Below are 20,006 nucleotides of genomic sequence, written 5' to 3' on the forward strand. Positions count from 1 at the left end.
CCAAATACACCAATACAAATTTTCCCATCAAATGATAAAAAATGCTGTTCACGAAATGCTGAAAAACGGCTGGGGCATTCATCAAACCAAAAGGCATAACCAAGTTTTCAAAATGGCCCTCAGGGGTATTGAAGGCCGTCTTCCATTCGTCCCCTTCTCTGACCCTGACCAGGTTGTATGCCCCTCTTAAATCTAATTTGGAAAAGACTTTAGCCCCAACAACCTGGTTAAATAGGTCCGGGATCAGAGGAAGCGGATAAGGGTCACGAATTGTGATATTGTTCAGCTCCCTGAAATCCAGACAAGGTCTTAAAGAACCATCTTTTTTCTTAACAAAGAAAAAACCAGCGGCAACAGGTGACTTCGAGGGTCGTATGTGTCCCTTTCTCAGACTCTCAGAGATATAAGCACGCATAGCGATCCTCTCAGGTTGGGAAAGATTGTATGAACGAGATTTAGGCAGCTTGGCATCTGGGATGAGATTAATAGGGCAATCGTACTCCCTGTGCGGGGGCAAATCCTGAACTCCACTCTCAGAGAAGACATCCGAAAATTCAGAGAGAAAAGATGGTATAGTCTTAGTAGCAACCTCAGAAACAGATGTCATGAGGCAATTCTCTCTGCAAAAGTCACTCCAACCATTTATTTGCTTCGCTTGCCAATCAATGGTGGGGTTATGCTTAGTGAGCCAGGGCAGCCCCAACACCAGAGGGGTGGGCAAACCGCTAAGGACGAAACATGACACATCCTCAACATGAGCATCACTCACAATTAAACGGATATTGTGAACTATGAGAAAGTGGAGCGGAATCGATAGCAAAAACCGGAATATCCTTTCTCAAAGCGCACACCTGGAAACCATGAGTTATCGCAAATTGATTATCAATGAGATTGACCGCTGCTCCACTATCCACAAAAATCTCACAAAAAATGTTCTTGCTCTCTAGCGCCACCCTAGCCGGCAGGACAAAACGGGAACTACAAGCAAACGGAAAACCTTCAATTTCCGCCTCAACCCTGCCAATAGTAACAGACGGAACATTTTTCAAAGATTTTTTCCTCTTTGTTTCTTTATTATACCCAGAGAACTGCCTGAATCTCCTAGAGGGACAAATATTTGCCAAATGATTAATACCTCCACAACAAAAACAAACCGTCCCATGCGAGCTGAATCTTCTATTGTCAGAAGCAATCAACCCCAGCTGCATGGGCTCCTGCTCAGAAGGGGCTGACAGTGACTGAGACCCCTGCGCACAGAATGGGACCGCTGCACAGTCCTGGGACCGAGTATGACATGAAGGAGAGATCTCTCCTCTCTCTCTAAGACGCCTGTCAATACGAACGGCCTGAGACATAGCAGAGTCCAAAGAAATAGGCCTTTCATGAAAGGCAAATGCATCTTTCAATCCCTCTGAAAGACCATGGCAAAATTGACTTCGGAGTGCAGCATCATTCCAACCAGTATCAGCTGCCCATCTCCGAAATTCTGAGCAGTATATTTCTGCGGATTGTTTACCCTGGCATAAGAGACGTAGTCTAGACTCCGCCAGAGCAATACGATCCGGATCATCATATATCTGACCCAGGGCTAAAAAGAATTCATCCACTGAACAGAGAGGCCGTGCCCCCTCCGGCAGCGAAAAGGCCCAGGACTGAGCGTTACCTCTGAGCAGCGATATAATGATCCCCACCCTCCGTTCCTCATCTCCAGAGGAAAGGGGAAGAAGGCGAAAATGGAGTTTGCAAGCCTCTCTAAAACGCACAAAATTCTCACTACCCCCGGAGAACGTATCCGGGAGCGAGATCTTAGGCTCAGAACAAGCTCCATGAACGCAAGCTGAACCGGTCACTTGAAGCTGAGAAAAAGTCTTACGGAGGTCAGCTACCTCCAATGAAAGACCCTGGAAGCGTTCAGTCAAAAGTGAAACCGGATCCATGCTTAAGACGGTTTTGGCGGCTTATAATGTCACGGAATGTGTACAGGTAACAAGGCAAAACAACATGCATAAATGACTCGCTGGATCCAAAAGCTAAGGAACGAAAGGGAGACCCCTGTAGAAGACCTGGCACTTTCCCTGGCTGCTTAGCCTATGCATAGATCCGAATGGTGGAGGTATGCATATCCACGTACCTTGACTATATAACCCCTGAGCACCCTACAATAGTGAGGGGACACGACCACCGGCTCCCTACACCAGACACGGAGGGAGTCAGGGTCACCTGGGATCCAGCAAACAGAAAATAACAGATAACAGTATAACACTTAACTTTGTAGAGGAGAGGAGAGGAGAGGAGAACCAGATGGACATGCACACACACTCCAGGAAGAAATATAAGCCGCCCAGAAAAGCCTTCTGGGGAAGAATTTAAAGGGAAGCAATTAGTCCAACACATGACAGCTGAGAGAGGCTAAGGAGAGGAGGAGCTGAATACCACAACACAGAAACTCAAAGAGGAGGTTCTGAAAGGCCTCTGTCAGAGCTTCTCAGCTGTCTGGTTGTGACAACAGCTGATAGTCCTACTGAATAGACTGTTAGAATTTGTATTATGGCAAGAAAAAAGCAGCTAAGTAAAGAAAAACGAGTGGCCATCATTACTTTAAGAAATGGTCAGTCAGTCCTAAAAATTGGGAAAACTTTGAAAGTGTCCCCAAGTGCAGTCACAAAAACCATCAAGCGCTACAAAGAAACTGGCTCACATGCGGACCGCCCCAGGAAAGGAGGACCGGCCTCGGAAGACCAGCCTCAGAAATCGCAGGTTAACAGCAGCTCAGATTAGAGACCAGGTCAATGCCACACAGAGTTCTAGCAGCAGACACATCTCTAGAACAACTGTTAAGAGGAGAATGTGTGAATCAGGCCTTCATGGTAGAATATCTGCTAGGAAACCACTGCTAAGGACAGGCAACAAGCAGAATAGACTTGTTTGGGCTAAAGAACACAAGGAATGGACATTAGACCAGTGGAGTCCAAATTTGAGATCTTTGGTTCCAACCACCGTGTCTTTGTGCGACGCAGAAAAGGTGAACGGATGGACTCTACATGCCTGGTTCCCACCGTGAAGCATGGAGGAGGAGGTGTGATGGTGTGAGGGTGCTTTGCTGGTGACACTGTTGGGGATTTATTCAAAATTGAAGGCATACTGAACCAGCATGGCTACCACAGCATCTTGCAGCGGCATGCTATTCCATCCGGTGTGCGTTTAGTTGGACCATCATTTATTTTTCAACAGGACAATGACCCCAAACACACCTCCAGGCTGTGTAAGGGCTATTTGACCATGAAGGAGAGTGATGGGGTGCTGCGCCAGATGACCTGACCTCCACAGTCACCGGACCTGAACCCAATCGAGATGGTTTGGGGTGAGCTGGACCGCAGAGTGAAGGCAAAAGGGCCAACAAGTGCTAAGCATCTCTGGGAACTCCTTCAAGACTGTTGGAAGACCATTTCAGGTGACTGCCTCTTAAAGCTCATCAAGAGAATGCCAAGAGTGTGCAAAGCAGTAATCAAAGCAAAAGGCGGCTACTTTGAAGAACCTAGAATATGACATTTTCAGTTGTTTCACACTTTTTTGTTATGTATATAATTCCACATGTGTTAATTCATAGTTTTGATGCCTTCAGTGCGAATCTACAATTTTCAAAGTCATGAAACTAAAGAAAATTCTTTGAATGAGAAGGTGTGTCCAAACTTTTGGTCTGTACTGTATGTATATTTTTTTTTACTGAAAAACGCCCCTATACACTTTCACCAGAAAAAACGTAACCAGCAAAGTGCATATATATTTTTTTAAGTACTGAAATACGCCCCTACGCGCTTTCAACAGAAATAACTGCACCAGCGAAGTGCGTATATATTTTACTTTTTTCACTAAAATACGCCCATATACACTTTCACCAGAAAAAACTTAAACAGTGAAGTGTGTATATATTTTTCTTGTAGTACTGAAATACGCCCCTATGCGCTTTCACCTAAAAAAACTGCAACAGTGCAGTGCGTATAGATTTTTCTTTTTTTAATGAAATACGCCCCTATACGTTTTCACCAAATTAAAATGCAGCAGTGAAGTGCATATATATTTTTCTTTTTCCACAGATATAAGCCACTAAAGGCTTTTTTAATATAGCACTTGCAACTCAAGAACAAATTGCTGGAATGACAGAGCTGTATAATGGCTATTTGGATCCCCAAATAATCTTTCCTTACACTTGCAAATCGCTTTCCTATGACTGTCCCTAGCTCCTTCTCATGTCTGTCCCTGCACTCAGAAAACTGCAGAATCTAAAATGGCTGCCGTAGTTATAGGGCTGTGACATCACAGGGCTGGCTGGCTGCTGATTGGCTGCATGCATGCATGTCAATCTGGGTGATCCCGCCTTCCCAGAGTTCCTTGCCCTATGTCCTTACACGCGTAGCCACCATTTTAGGGAAAATGTGATTCGTTAACACGAAGCGTGAGGAAATTCGCATTCGTTGCAAATCGAATTTTTCCTGAAATTCATATCGAATTCCACTTCATCAGCTTCGATCCGCTCATCTCTAATTATATTGTATCATAGTACCATAGTCATCCACAGTGTCCGCATTGGGAAATCATGCTCCTGCACGGAATGTGTTTTTCGCACTGGACACGCTCATCTGAAAGAGGTCATTGTCAGCAACTATTTTCTCCCAAAAGCGCAATTTTCACAATTTTCTACAGTATGTTCCCCTATAGGCTCCATATCACAAAGCCCTACAATACAGAGTTACCGTATCATACGGCCACGTGCCTGACGCATTTGAGCTGCAGTGGAGAGAAAAAAACAAGTCGGAAGTACAAGAAATAATCAATGGCGGAATCTTTCGGACAAAGGTTAAAATATTCCTGGCGTTTTTTATTTGCTCATTTCACAAGGCAGAGGGATCCATTATGTGCAGACAAGCGCTTTTTTTTAAGCTCCTTTTATACACTTTTCATAAAAGCAGATTGATACAGTAGTACTATGACATTTTTCATGTTATTTTCTGCCCAACAAAAAATATAAAAAGGCAGATCAAGAAGCAATGAGAAATGTGAGCGGTATAAACCTCTATAACAGACCAGACAAGAACATTTACTCTATACAAGCAATTTACAATATGCCAGCCAATGAAACCTTCCCAACATAATAAAAACAATCCCAACAATGGAGCAGTCATCCCCTCATCAGGAAGCTCGTTGAAGGAGTACAGCTCTGAGGGCCAAATCCGTGCAAACTTCTATCTATTGTCAGCAAAAGTGCGAAGGAGGACAAAGAGCTATTCAAGAAGAAGCAGTCCTGAACCACGCATTCATTACTGATGGAAATACCCTATGCAAGAAATAACACAGCAAAAACATTTATATAAAATCTGCGGGATGGCCGTTTACGTCACAAGCTTTCACAGCAGACTTTACCCTATGGAAATCCATGGCAGTTCCACTTTTAAATCTTCTGCAGCGAATCCGCATTATATATACAGAAAAGTCCTTTATATACACAGAAGAATATTATTCCTAAATGTAGGGCTTTTCCTCTACAGGTCACACGAGTGGCAAAAGTGTATTGGATAATACAGAAGGTAAACCCGCCTTTAAAGGGGTTGTCCAGGTTCAGAGCTGAACCTGGACATCCCTCCATTTTCACCCCGGCAGCCCCCCTGACATGAGCATCGGAGCAGTTCATGCTCCGATGCTCTCTTTTGCCCTGCGCTAAATCGCGCAGGGCAAAGGCATTTTTCTGAGTTCCGGTGACGTACCGGGCTCTCTATGGGGCTGACAGAAACCCCGGTGACGTCACCGGCACTGATGGGCGGGATTTGGCTCTGCCCTAGCCAGTAAAACGGCTAGGGCAGAGCTAAAGCCCGCCCCTCAGAGCCGGTGACGTCACCGAACACACTGCTGGCGGAAGTTACCGCCCGGCAGTGTGTTATTGTAAACACAAGAGCCTGTGCCCTGCGCGATCTAGCGCAGGGCACGGGAGCGCATCGGAGCATGAGATGCTCCGATGCCAGGCTCAGGAGGGCTGCCGGGGTGAAAATAAGGGTATGTCCGGGTTCAGCTCTGAACCCGGACAACCCCTTTAATGTTCAAATCGGAACAAGCGCAAGCGCTGGTGTTTGCAATAGCTCCATTACCCCTCAGGACGCGCAAGTGAAAACATGCTGGGGGAGCTGTGTCTTTGATGTTTTTTTTTAAAATAAATATGGTCTTATGCTAACACAGAAGTAGTGATGGGGTGTTCTGCAGGCACCCTGCACAGCAGTGTGTTATAGTGATAACTGATAGAAAGGGAGATACAGTAATAGTGTAAGGCCCCAGAGTGCCGTTACCACCTTTGCACCTTGCTACAGTATATATTCCTATTTATTGTTATGAAACTGTTATAATGTAATGTGCCTGGTTCACCAGCAGATGGAGGCAACATTGGCAGAGCTATTTTGCCTGGGATGGAACTCTTCTGTCCATTCTAGCTCTCTCTATTAGAGGGAGGAGTTTATTTAGTCTAGAGAGGAGTCTAGCTTTCCCTCTGCATGGGGAAGGAAGCAGGAGCCGTCCCTCCTGGACTAGCCTTGCTCGGAAACCATGAGTAAAGTTCCCTGGATAAAGTTCAGCCTACAGCTAAAGCTACATTCTACAGTGATCCATTCAGCACAGCAGAGCCAGAGAGCGACTGACGTAGCAGAGTTGAGTTTGTTTGCCTGCCACAGTTAATGCCAATGCCTGCTGGAAAACAAGATAAAGCCTGTAAACTGAAAGCAAGTTTATTCAAGTAAAGCTGTTGTTTACCTCATCACAAGGTCTGGACTAATATTATTCTTCAGCCCCTACTACAACCATCCCTTTTCTGCAGTATCGGAGGGCCACGCCTAGGTTCCAGTGTATCTAGGTAGGAGCACCGTGACAAGTGCAACATCATTAAGGGACATTTAGGTCACACTACACCACTCTGGCATTCCTACCCTGTGTATCATCCATATCATTAAAAGGGGCCCTATGCCCTTGTTGCTTCACTGCAACTGGCGTCACAACAAATAAGTACTTTTCAAAAACCCACAGGTAGTGTGTCTGACGTATATGCTGAAATAGCAGTGGTAATACAGTAGATACATACAGTAATGATGGACGAACATCGCCCGGGACTATTCGCATTCGCGATCAAATGTTCGCGAACCGCGCGTTCGAGACGGGCCGCATTAACTTTAATGGCAGGCGAACCTGAAAAACCTTCAGGTCATATTTTCAGCCACCAAATATTTCCTAGAAGTGCACAAATAGTCCCACAACATGGACAGTGACAGACCAGAAGGGGATCATTGGCAAAAATTCCCACAAAAAATATGTATTTTAATCAGGGGCCATTTTTATGCATCTTAAAAGGAACCTTCAGAAATGTGCTGATGGAGCCTAGAAACATTTTATTTTAGGCCCCAACATTTTTTACAGGCCCCAAAAAGAGGCATTCACCAGACAGAAAAGAACTTGTGATGATGTGGCTGGTGGTACATTAGGTGGTCACTGGATAAAAATTTTACTATAGGCCAGTACAGGCCCCAAAAATGAGGCATTCACCTGACAGAAAAGGTCTTTTATGCCACTGTATATACATAAGACAAGGACCATTTAGTAAGTATTTTGTGGAAGCAGGTATCTCGCAGGCCTCAATCAATATTTGGTGGAAGCAGGTATATCGAACCCCTTAATCAGTAATTTGGGGCAACAAGTATATCACACCCATTGCAAATAGTTGTTCCAATAGCGTTTGTCCCTCTATATACCTTCAGTATCGCAGAAGAACCGCACAGAACTGCTGCACAATACAAATGCACTATAATATACTTTCTATGTTCGAAAGTATATTATAAGTATATCACACCCCTCAGTATATCACACCTATCGATAGCACACCAATACCAGCCCTTAAAAAGGACATTTGTGGCTATATTTTCTAGCATTTAGTGTCCCTAAAAGCCTGCCCCTGCTCCAAAAAAAACACAGAATGTAAAATGGCTGCCAGATCGGGTTCTATTATAGGGTGGGGGTGTGTCCATGTGCTGAAACCTCTCAATTGGCTGTCCTGTCCCACCTGATGGATGTGTCATGGGTCAAAGTTCAGCGCAATGCAAAAGAACATTGCGCTTGCGGACATCGCCATATGTTCGCATGTTCGGCGAATCGCGAACATGCAAAGTTTGCCGCGAAACGACCGCCGGGAAAACCGAAAGGCCATCTCTAGTCTCCAGTCCCCTGACCAGACAGATTTACCAGCTTCTGTTCCAGGACATGAAGCAGTGGAATTACATTGTTAATCCCGTAGTCCTGGCGACTGACAAATAATGTGGCCTCCTCAAAGGGCCTGAGCAAATGGCAGGTGTCACGCATGAGCTGCCACTGGCTGACATCGAATTTACACAGGGGAGTACTCCTGTCCACTTGTATCATCAGGAAATCGTTTATGGCCTTTCTCGGTTCATATAGTCGGTCCAACATATGGAGGGTGGAAACGTTGCATATCAGCCTATGTTGGGGATGCCGTTCTGCCATTGCAGCTCGAGTAGGGTGTGCTTAGCATTGTACGAGTGGCTGAAGTGCATGCAAAGTTTCCTGGCCATTTTTAGGAGGTCTTGCAGATGGGTGGAAGACTTCAGGAACCGCTTGACAACCAGATTGAACACGTATGACATGCAGGGCGCTTGGCTCAGCCCTCTATGATGCAGCACCGACACAATGTTCTTCCCGTTGTCGGTCACAATGTTTCCGATTTTCAGTTGTCGCAGAGAAAGCCAGGATTCGGAGTCACACAGTTCCTCCCCTGTGTGACTCCGTTCGCCCAGGCAAGCGAGGTGCAGAACAGCGTGACACCGCCGAGCCCTGCACATGTGGTATGCTGGGGGAGCACTGTGAATTTTCCCTGCAGTGGAGGCTTAAGACACGGTGGAGGATGAGGAGGCAGAAGCGGACATTGTTGTGGGACCAACGGAGTCAGAACGTGGATGCGGAAGCGGTGTCACCTGGCAAAGTTGCTGGTGTGGCATCAGGACTAGCAGATGATGGGAAGGACAGACAGCTCCCTTCGTCTGAAATGGCGGAGCCTTGACTGCTTGAAATCGGTGTGTGCCACTGGGTGATGCAGCGTTTGCTGCGGCAGGCTAGACCGCCACATCGGAGCCACAGTTCTCCCAGGCCACTTGATGGCGACTCTGCATATGTTGACGCAGGGCAGTAGTGCCAACATTGTTACCCAGGCCACTCTTCACCTTCTGCCAACATATTGTACATATGGCCACGATCACCTCCTCCGGCGGCTTAACAAAAAACTGCCACACCGCCGAGTAGGTGATATTACCCCCGCCCAACACTATGCACTGAATGACTGCTACAGCCGCTGCCTTGATGAATCCTTGCACCACTACTTCCCGGGCAGATAGGCTCCTGTGAAGTGGGAGGTCTATCCCGGGCCTGTTTGACTACCGACCTCCCACTGCTGCCACCCTGCTGACTCCAGCCCACGCTAGCGACTTGCTGGCTCCATTGCTGACTCACAGGCAAGCTGCAACCCTCTTCTCCCGATGATGATGAAGCCCCTTCGTCACCCGGCTCCCAAGTGCGATCAGCTACATCAACATCATTGAGTACTGTCTGCACATCACTGATGTCCTCCTTAACCGTTTCTGGGTCAGGAGCTAGACCGCTCTCAACACCTGCTCCTACGCCACTCTCCTCATCACTACTTGCCCGCCTAGCGGAGGAAGCGGCGGATGTCTCCTCCCTATCTTGGCTTAGCAGTAGCTGCTGACTGTCCTCTAGTAGCTCTTCTTCACTGAAAATTGGAGCCTACTGCATATAATACTTCTTGCGGTAAGGGAACAGAAAAGGACAGAGGTAGGTTGAGGACAGGTGAGTACCCAGGGGCAGCTCCTGGGCCATGCCAACTAATGGTTGTGTCTGACAAACCCACTGACTCTTGGCTGGGGGTGTCTGATGTAAGTTGCGACAAAGTCGAAGATCGAGTCAACCATTCAAGAACCGCTGGGTTTCTGGTCACGACACAACCGCTAGATGACACCAGGAGATTAGGCCTCTCACTGCGACTCCTTCTGCCACGCCCCCTTACTCTGCTGCGACCTGTGCCTGCGCCAGAAACATTTAGGCCTCTACCACTCCCCTGTGTAGGGCCTTGCACTTCTCTGATCCATTCAAATCAACAAAGGAATGGCTTCACCAGAAGAAGATTAAAGTTTTGGAATGGCCCAGCCCGACCCCAGACCTGAATCCGATGGAAAATCTGTGGGGTGATCTGAAGAGGGATGTGCACGGAAGATGCCCTCTCAATCTGACAGATTTGGAGTGTTTTTGCAAAGAAGAGTGGGCAAATCTTGCCAAGTCAAAATGTGCCATGCTGATAGACTCATACCCAAAAAGACTGAGTGCAGTAATAAAATCAAAAGGGGCTTCAACAAAGTATTAGTTTAAGGCCGAATGCACACGGCCGTGTTCCGCGGCCGAGAGCGGTCCGTGGTATGCCGGGCTGGATTCCTGCTGATTCCTCCCTATCTTTTCCCTACACCTTGAATAAGCTTTCCCTGCACATGTAAATATTTTTGTTTTTTTAGCACAATGAAGTTTTTTCTAACACTGTCCCTAGCGCCTGCTGACGTCTCTCCCTGCACTAAGTACACGGATAAATGGCAGAATCTAAGATGGCTGTCGTTATTTATAGGGCTGTGACATCACAGGGCTGGCTGGCTGCTAATTGGCTACATGCATGTCAGTATGGGTGATCCCGCCTTCCCACAGTTCCTTTCTCCATGTTCTCAGACGTGCAACAGCCATTTTAGGAAAAAAACACAAAGTGCGAGGAAATTCGCATTCAGTGCGAATCAAATTTTTCCTGAAATTTGTAACGAATTCCACTTCATCAGCTTCGATTTGCTCATCTCTAGAAAACGGCCATCCTGCAGATTTTATATAAATGTTTTTGCTGTGTTATTTCTGGCATAGGATATTTCCATCAATAATGAATGAGTGGTTCAGGACTGCTTCTTGCTTGAATAGCTCTTTGTCCTCCTTCGCAGTTTTGCTGACAATAGATATAAGTTTGCACGGATTTGGCCCTCGGTGACGTACTCCTTTAGCGAGCTTCCTGATGAGAGGAAGACTGCTCCTCTGTTGGGATTGTTTGTATTACAGTTTATGTTGGTAAGGTTTTATTTGGCTGACATATTGTAAATTGATTGTAAATGTTCTTGTGGCGAAACCAACCTCGCCACGGTGTTTTGGAGGGGGCTGTTTGCCAGCCTCCTGCCCTGGGATTATGGTCCCTTAAGTTATTGGGTCTTAAGGCACTTGGGACAGAGCCCTCTGTCCCTGGATTGCATCATTTGCCTTACTTGCTTGGATGAAGCACATGGCGAGAACAATAGATAGCGGCCATTTTAACTCACAGACCACTGCTTGACCCTCAACACGGAGCCTTGTCTCGTTATTGGGGGGATTCCCTGTATGCTGTTGGAGACTGATTGCCAGGAGTGTAAGCTGATTGTATGCTTTTCCTGTTCGTCTGCTAGCAGCTATTCGTGAGGTTCCAGTTTGGAGTGCTATTTTGTATCCAGTTCGGGAGGTTGGTGTTCTGCAGTAGCTGTGCCTGTCTCTCAGAAAGGGGCATATCACCTAAACGGATTTTAACCCCTTGTCTGCTGAAACGGTCCGTTACAGTTCTTGTTTGGTCTGTTATAGAGGTTTATTCCACTCACATTTCTCATTGCTTCTTGATCTGCATTTTTATATTTTCTGTTAAGCTGAAAATAACATGAAACATGTCATAATGTAGTACTACTGTATCAATCTGCTTTTATGAAAAGTGTATAAAAGGAGCTAAAAAAAAGTGCTTGTCTGCACATAATGGACCCCTCTGCTTTGTGAAAGGAGCAAATAAAAAAACGCAAGGAATATTTTAACCTTTGTCCGAAAGATTCCGCCATTGATTATTTCTTGTAATTCCACTGCAGCTCAAATGCGTCAGGCACGTGGCCGTATGATACGGTAACTCTGTATTGTAGGGCTTTGTGATATGGAGCCTATAGGGGCCCATACTGTAGGTGTGGCTATGATTTGATAATGAGGAAAATTGTGAAAATTGTTGCCCAAAATGACCTCTTTTAGACGAGCGTGTCCAGTGCAAAAAACACATTCCGTGCGGGAGCATGATTTCCCAATGCGGACACTGTGGATGACTATGGTACTATGATACAATATAATAATACAGTGTCTGCACACAGAAATACAGGTTTTCTCCAAATATATATTTTTTTATTTTTTATTTTCACAGGGTGGTTTAAATATCTAGTTGTAACATGTTATCTATATTGTTATCTTTATTGTATAGGTTGCAGCAAACACAGTGTGCGAGTGTGTATTTTAGCACTTTTAGAAAAAAAAACTAAATTTCTTTTTTTATTAACTTTTAAATTTTGTTTCACATTGTCACTAGCCGACATTGTTTGTATGATGCACTGATATACCTTGTATACCACTGCATTATAGCTTATCACTGTGTCTGATGCACATACAGCCATGGCAGACTGCTGGTATCCAGGGAAACAGGGGAGGGGGTACCACCTTTAACTCACCCTTGGCCCCTTTACCCAATCTTGACCCATAACAAAAGACACCGACAACTGTATCATGTTATTTCTGGGTGGTGATCGGCCACAGCTTCCTTATTAAAGAGGCAAACCTTAATAAACCATAATATCGGAGCAGTATGCCAAAGGCTGGACTCCCAGCGGGCAAGTTAAACTGTAATCATCAGAGCGGTCTGCCAACCGCTGGACTCCCAGCGGGCAGTTACGCCATCTGCTACCACCATATCTCCACTGTACTCAAATGCTGCCACGGAGGAGACCCGTTCTCCCAACGGGGTTCCAACGGGGCTCCGACCACCACCCAGCAGAACCGAGTCTGTTTTAGATCTCCTACAGGCCAGAAAAGGAATTGTCCCAATTACACCCAAGAAGAAGACACCATCAGGTCCCATTAAAAAACCAAGGCCAATAAGGCCCGTGATGAGAACATAGTCCCACCACTTTTCAAATCACTAGTCAGACCACACATGGAGTACTCTGTACAGTTTTGTTTCCTGTGAACAAGGCAGACATAGCAGAGCTGGAGTGGGTTCAGAGGAGGGCAACTAAAGTAATGACTGGAATGGGGGGGACTACAGTACCCTGGAAGATTAGCAAAATAAGGGTTATTCACTGTAGAAAAAGACGACTGAGGGGAGATATAATTACTATGTATAAATATATTAGGGGTCAGTACAGAGATCTATCCCACCATCTATTTATCCCTAGGACTGTGACTGTGACGAGGGGACATCCTCTGCGTCTGGAGGAAAGAACGCTTTACGGTAAAAGCAGTGAGACTATGGAGCTCTCTGCCTGAGGCGGTGGTGATGGTGAGCACAATAAAGGAATTCAAGAGGGGCCTGGATGTATTTCTGGGGTGTAATAATATTACAGGCTATAGCTACTAGAGAGGGGTCATTGATCCAGAGGACTGTAACCACTACACTATATAGCTGCATCTTCCCGATAACGGTGCCGAACTACTGCCCCTTGATCTCTACCTTTGTATTATATTCATAACGCCTTCCATATATGGCCCAGAACAACCACCAACTACCCTACACCAACAGAAGGCTGAAGGAGACCGGACATGCCTATCCAGACTAAATACTCCCTAACTATACCCGTATCGCCTACCATACAATGGAATGATACATGCAAAATAATGCTTGGAGGGTCACCATGCCGACCTGTGAAGTCCTGTCAAGAGGACCAGTCAGTGGGTCTGACCCGCATTAAAACCTAGATCTGAACGGGGGATGAAAGGCTGCAGTTTTACTGTGTAACTCAATGAATTGTGTTGTATCAAGGCTCTACCCTGAGTGATGTCTACAACGGACTTGGTTATCCGCTTCTGGCTTACCATCTAGTTATACCTTCAACTACTGATTTCGCCATATCCACTCAACAAGGGGCAGCCCTGCTTTCTACAAACCATACGGCACCAGTATACTAATATCGCCCTCATGGCAACCAACCCAGCTGGACTAGAATAAAGTCTCATCTACTGCTAACATCGTGCACATCTCCCCTGGATTCGACCCTACTGGATCCCACCGCACTGTACCTCCTGTAACACTGGACATGAGGCAAGTGAATCACCACCAAGCTGTCAGCCTGCATGGACATGTTAGAAGCTCAGCAGAAGTGCCCAGTTATCAACCATACCAACGGAACCTTGGGCCGGCGGACCAGTACCGTAGACTGCAGAAATAGAAAACCGTAATTGCAGCTGTGATGATATGAACTCACAACCATTTACATTAAAGGAAGGTCCATAGCCATGGTGTCACGGAAGGTGTACAGGAAACTAGAAGACACAAAATGAATATCCGACTGACTGGATCCAAAACTAAGGAACAAAAGGGAGAGCTCTGCATCAGACCTGGCACTCTCCCTGACTGCTCAGCCTATGCAAAAATCCCAATGGTAGATGATCGCATATCCTCGTACCTCGACTGTATAACACCTGAACACCCTATAATAGTGAGGGGACACGACCACCGGCTCCCTACACTTGATACGGAGGGAGTCATGGTCACCTGGGATCCAGCAAACAGAAAAACACAAATGAATGAACAAAACTTATCTGTAGAAGACTCAGAAGTAGGATCAGCATGCACACACTCCAGGAAGGAATATAAACCGCAAAGTGAAGCAGTCTGGGAAGGGATTTAAAGGGATGCAATAAGTGCAACTACATGACAGCTGAGAGAGGCTAACGAGATGAGAAAATGAAAGCAAAACAAAAGGAAGCTCAAGGAGGAGGTTCTGAAAGACATCTGTCAGAGCTTCTCAGATGTGTGGTGGTGACAGTACCCCTCCTTCTACGAGTGGACTCCGGACACTCAGAGCCCACCTTCTCAGGATGGGACCTATGGAAAGCCCTGATGAGACGAGTGGCCTTAATGTCAGTCACTGGGACCCACATCCTCTCCTCAGGACCATAACCCTCCCAATGAACGAGGTACTGGAGAGAACCGCGGACAACACGAGAATCCACAATCCTAGAGACATGAAATTCAAGATTACCATCAACCACAATCGGAGGAGGAGGCAAAGACGAAGGTACAATGGGTTGGACATAAGGTTTTAATAAGGACTTATGAAAAACATTATGGATCTTCCAAGTCTGAGGAAGATCAAGACGGTAGGCAACAGGATTGATGACGGACAAGATTTTGTAAGGCCCAATAAACTTAGGACCCAACTTCCAGGAGGGAACCTTCAATTTGATATTCTTAGTAGACAACCACACCAGATCACCAACATTCAGGTCCGGACCAGGCACACGTCTCTTATCCGCCACACGCTTATATCTCTCACTCATGCTCTTTAGATTATCCTGAATCTTTTGCCAAATAGATGACAAAGACGAGGAGAATCTGTCCTCATCAGGTAAACCAGAAGACCCCTCTCCAGAGAATGTCCCAAACTGCGGATGAAACCCATATGCACCAAAAAATGGTGACTTATCAGAGGACTCCTGACGACGGTTATTTAAAGCAAACTCAGCAAGGGACAAAAAAGAACACCAATCCTCCTGATTCTCCGCCACAAAACAGCGCAGATATGTCTCCAGATTCTGATTGACGCGCTCTGTCTGGCCATTCGACTGCGGGTGGAAAGCAGAAGAGAATGACAACCGAACCCCCAAGCGAGAACAGAAAGCCTTCCAGAATCTGGAAACAAACTGCGTGCCCCTATCAGAGACTATGTCTGAAGGAATACCATGCAATTTGACAATGTGATCAATAAATGCCTGCGCCAGCGTCTTAGCATTGGGCAAGCCAGGAAAAGGGATGAAATGCACCATTTTGCTAAAACGGTCCACCACCACCAGAATCACAGTCTTCCCCGAGGAACGAGGCAGGTCCGTAATGAAGTCCATGGACACATGTGTCAAAGGACGGGAAGGAATGGGTAAGGAAAGGAGAGGACCTGATGACCGTGAATGAGGGACTTTGGCACAAGCGCAGGTCTCGCAGGCTGCCACAAAACCCTCAACCGACTTACGAAGTGCCGGCCACCAGAATCTCTGAGCGATGAGATCCACTGTGGCTCTTGCCCCCGGGTGCCCAGCAAGGACAGTATCGTGGTGTTCCTTAAAAATCTTCTGTCTTAAAGCGAGAGGCACAAACAACCTCCCAGGAGGACAAAGATCAGGAGCCTCTGACTGGGCTACCTGAACCTCTGCCTCCAATTCAGGATAAAGAGCAGAGACCACCACACCTTCAGCCAAAATGGGACCCGGGTCTTCAAAATTCCCACCGCCAGGAAAACAACGTGACAGGGCATCCGCCTTCACATTCTTAACCCCAGGGCGGAACGTGACAACAAAATTAAACCTGGAAAAGAACAAAGACCATCTGGCCTGTCTCGGGTTCAGACCCTTGGCTGACTCCAAGTAGGCCTGATTCTTATGGTCAGTAAACACGGTAATAGGGTGTCTGGCTCCCTCTAGCCAATGGCGCCATTCCTCAAAAGCCAACTTGATGGCCAACAACTCCCTATCTCCCACATCGTAATTTCTCTCTGCGGAGGAGAGTTTCTTCGAGAAAAAGGCACATGGTCGCCATTTGGCAGGAGAGGGACCCTGAGACAAGACCGCACCCACACCCACCTCAGAAGCATCAACCTCAACTATTAAGGGTAGAGAAATATCAGGTTGTAGCAAGATAGGAGCGGAAGCAAAACTCTCCTTGATATTAGAAAAGGCCTTACGCGCCTCTACCGACCAGGAGGAAAAATCTACCCCCTTTCTGGTCATATCAGTGAGTGGTTTAACAACAGAGGAATAATTCAAAATAAACTTCCTGTAATAATTGGCAAAGCCCAAAAACCGCATCAGCGCCTTCTGATTCTCAGGAAGCTCCCACTCAAGCACAGCTCGGACCTTCTCGGGGTCCATGCGAAAACCAGAAGCGGAGAGAAGAAACCCCAGAAATTGAATTTCTGGTACCGCAAACACACATTTTTCCAGTTTAGCGTACAATTTATTCTACCGCAGGATGAGCAAGACCTGACATAAGTGTTCCTTATGAGTTTTGAAATCAGGAGAAAAAATCTAAATGTCATCCAAATACACTAATACAAATTTCCCCATTAAATGATAAAAAATGCTGTTCACAAAATGCTGAAAGACGGCTGGAGCATTCATCAAACCAAAAGGCATAACCAAATTCTCAAAATGGCCCTCAGGGGTATTGAAGGCCGTCTTCCATTCGTCTCCTTCTCTGACCCTGACCAGGTTGTATGCCCCTCTTAGATCCAACTTGGAAAAAACTTTAGCCCCAACAATCTGGTTAAACAGGTCCGGGATCAGAGGAAGCGGATAAGGGTCACGAATTGTGATACTGTTCAGCTCCCTGAAATCCAGACATGGTCTTAAAGAACCATCTTTTTTCTTAACAAAGAAAAAAACAGCGGCAACAGGTGACTTCGAGGGTCGTATGTGTCCTTTTCTCAGACTCTCAGAGATATAAGCACGCATAGCGATCCTCTCAGGTTGGGAAAGATTGTATAAACAAGATTTAGGCAGCTTGGCGCCTGGGGTGAGATTAATAGGGCAATCGTACTCCCTGTGCGGGGGCAAGTCCTGAACACCACTCTCAGAAAAGACATCCGAAAATTCAGAGAGAAAAGATGGTATAGTCTTAGTAGCAACCTCAGAAACAGATGTCGTGAGGCAATTCTCTCTGCAAAAGTCACTCCAACCATTTATTTGCCTCGCGTGCCAATCAATGGTGGGGTTATGTTTGGTGAGCCAGGGTAACCCCTACACTAGAGGAGTAGGCAACCCGCTAAGGACGAAACATGACACATCCTCAATATGAGCATCACTCACAATCAAACGGATATTGTGAACTATGCCCTTTAACGATTTCTGAGACAGTGGGACGGAATCAATAGCAAAAACAGGTATAACCTTTCCCAAAGTGCATACCTGGAAACCATGAGTTATAGCAAATTGACTATCAATGAGATTGACAGCTGCTCCACTATCTACAAAAATCTGACAAAAAATGTTCTTGCTCTCTAGCGCCACCCTGGCAGGTAGGACAAAAACGGAAACTACAAGCAAACGGAAAACCTTCAATTTCCGCATCAACCTTGCCAATAGTAACAGATGGAACGTTTTTAGAGGCGCACTGTCCTGGGACTGAGTATGACAGAGAGGAGTGATCTCTCCTCTCTCTCTAAGACGCCTGTCAATACGAACGGCCCGAGACATGGCAGAGTACAAGGAGGTAGGTCTCTCATGAAAGGCAAATGCATCTTTCAATCCCTCTGAAAGACCATGGCAAAATTGACTTCGGAGTGCAGCATCATTCCAACCAGTATCAGCTGCCCATCTCCAAAATTCTGAACAGTATATCTCTGCGGACTGTTTACCCTGGCATAAAAGACGTAGTCTAGACTCAGCCAAAGCAATATGATCCGGATCATCATATATCTGACCCAGGGCTAAAAAGAATTCATCCCCCGAACGGAGGGGCCGTGCCCCCACCGGCAGCGAAAAGGCCCGGGACTGAGCGTTATCCCTGAGCAGCGATATGATGATCCCCACCCTCCGCTCCTCATCACCAGAGGAATGGGGAAGTAGGCGAAAATGGAGTTTGCAAGCCTCTCTAAAACGAACAAAATTCTCACTACCCCCGGAGAATGTATCCGGAAGCGAGATTTTAGGCTCAGAACAAACTCCATGAACGTAAGGAGAAATGGTCACCTCAAACTGAGAGACATTTTTCCGGAGATCTTCTACCTCCAGTGAAAGACCCTGTATGCGGTCAATCAAGGTTGAAACCGGATTCATGCTTAAGACGGTTTTGGCGGTTTATAATGTCACGGAAGGTGTACAGGAAACTAGAAGACACAAAATGAATATCCGACTGACTGGATCCAAAACTAAGGAACAAAAGTGAGAGCCCTGCATCAGACCTGGCACTCTCCCTGACTGCTCAGCCTATGCGAAAATCCCAATGGTAGATGATCGCATATCCTCGTACCTCGACTGTATAACACCTGAACACCCTATAATAGTGAGGGGACACGACCACTGGCTCCCTTGACTTGATACGGAGGGAGTCAGGGTCACCTGGGATCCAGCAAAAAGAAAAACACAAATGAATGAACAAAACTTATCTGTAGAAGACTCAGAAGTAGGATCAGCATGCACACACTCCAGGAAGGAATATAAACCGCAAAGTGAAGCAGTCTGGGAAGGGATTTAAAGGGATGCAATCAGTGCAACTACATGACAGCTGAGAGAGGCTAACGAGATGAGAAAATTAAAGCAAAACAAAAGGAACCTCAAGCAGGAGGTTCTGAAGAACATCTGTCAGAGCTTCTCAGATGTCTGGTGGTGACACATGGGCTATAGAGCTGAATGCTAGAGGGATTACTACTACTGCGCCTCGCCTCCGTACATATGAACTGACCATGTCCTATATGTCATTGTTGAAAGCCCAAATAGAAAACATTTTTTATTTTATTTTTTAACATACACACGGCCTAGTGCCCGCAGATAGGAGCATAACAGGCAGTACTACTTTGCACATGAAAGCATCCGAATATACAGCTCCCTAATACTCTCCTATGTTCATAATTTTTATTAATTTTTTTTATTAATTTTTTATTATTATATATTTTTTATTTTTATTTTTTTATATACTTTATAATTTTTCATAAAAGGAGGAATACAATCCAGTTAGGAGAAGTAAGCTCCTATTCTCCAAGCTGTAAAGGAAAACGGGAGGACACCCAGAAGGACTGAGCTTTACCTAAAACCAGCTGCAAGAAGACCTGCCGAAAGACCGGTGGGACCAAGGACCGTTACATGGATCGTGTGCGGTATCGCATAGACAAAATAAAGAAACT

This window comes from Bufo gargarizans, chromosome 2 (assembly GCF_014858855.1).
Source record: "Bufo gargarizans isolate SCDJY-AF-19 chromosome 2, ASM1485885v1, whole genome shotgun sequence".
Lineage (NCBI taxonomy): Eukaryota > Metazoa > Chordata > Amphibia > Anura > Bufonidae > Bufo > Bufo gargarizans.